Source organism: Meles meles, chromosome 18 (assembly GCF_922984935.1).
Source record: "Meles meles chromosome 18, mMelMel3.1 paternal haplotype, whole genome shotgun sequence".
Classification (NCBI taxonomy): Eukaryota; Metazoa; Chordata; class Mammalia; order Carnivora; family Mustelidae; genus Meles; species Meles meles.
Window position 1 is genome coordinate 45441115 of NC_060083.1, and position 1312 is coordinate 45442426.

The window sequence follows — 1312 nt, forward strand, 5'->3', positions numbered from 1 at the left end:
CTCCCCGGCCCCTCCCTATCGCGGCCGCGCGGGGCGGGGGTGGCGGAGCCGGAGCGGGCGGGGCGCGGGAGGAGGCGGGGGAGGAGCGCGGGGAGCCTGGGCGTCCCGCCTCGCCAGTCCTCTGCGGACCCGGGCTCGGCTCTTGGGCCTCCTGTGTCTCCCGGCCCGAGGTCCACCCACCGAGCCCCCAAGGAGCCCCCCGCCTCCGCCTGTGTCCTTCTACGCGGCCCGCGGCCAGCCTTGCCTCTCCCCTAGCCACCGCCGCCCGCACACGCCCCACCCCCGCGAGTTGAAGGCTGGACGCTTGCTTCACGTATTATTGAATATCGCAAACATTTATGGAGCGCCCTGCAAGTACCAGGCACTGTGCGGGGGGCTGGCGCTTCAAAGACGACCAAGACAGACAACCTGGATTTGAGGAACTCGCGTCCCGGACGGGGACCAGTCAGAGGCGAGGGCGAGGGGCTGTAACAATGCCGCGTGCTGGGAAAGATTTATCGGTGCCCTGTGCCCTGGGGGCGCGGGGAAGGGAGGGAGGAGAAGTCGAGCTGGGGAGACCGCCGGGCTCAATTCTACCCTGGTGTAGGGGGGTGGGGCTGCGGAGCGGGGGTGAGGGGCGGGGAGAGGGAAGGCGGCTTGTACGCAGGGGCTTCTCCCGGGCGACGGGCTCTGTGAAATGGCCGTGAAGATCACTGACTTTTATTGTGCTGCCTTCATGCCCGGGTTCTGCTCAGATCACTTTGCATCCCATTAGCCCCTGAGATAGACACCATTATTATCTGGGCTCCGTAATTGAGGAAACGAAGGTTCAGGGGCGGAAGATGTGGCTGGAAGAGAGGGCAGAAGAAGCTGCTGGGTGAGTGAGCAGGTGGCTGTGGGTATTAGAGAGCGAGGAGTAAGCGACCGAGTTCCCTTCGCTGTCTCCCAGCAGCCCAGACCGCGCAGCAGCGCTCGTCGGGAGTGGCGGACCCTGAGGTTGCGTCTGGGAGTGAGTCTAGCATACTCAGAGAACGAAATGAGTTCCCAGGACCCCGCAGTCTGCAGTACACGGGGAGGCTGTCAGTGGCAGAGTGTGTCAATGTGGTATTTCCCCTCCTTCACCAAAAATGATCTACACCAGTGCTTCTCAAAATGTAATGTGCCTGTGAATTACCTAGAGGTTGCATAGGGTTAGAGGGATGCTGGATTTGGAATTTCCAACAGGCTCCCAGGTGACCTGATGCTCCTTGTCTTGGGGACTCACTTTGAGTACAGAAGAGACTGCATGAAACACATTTTTACTTGGGAGCTTAGTGTTGGAGAGATACCTAGA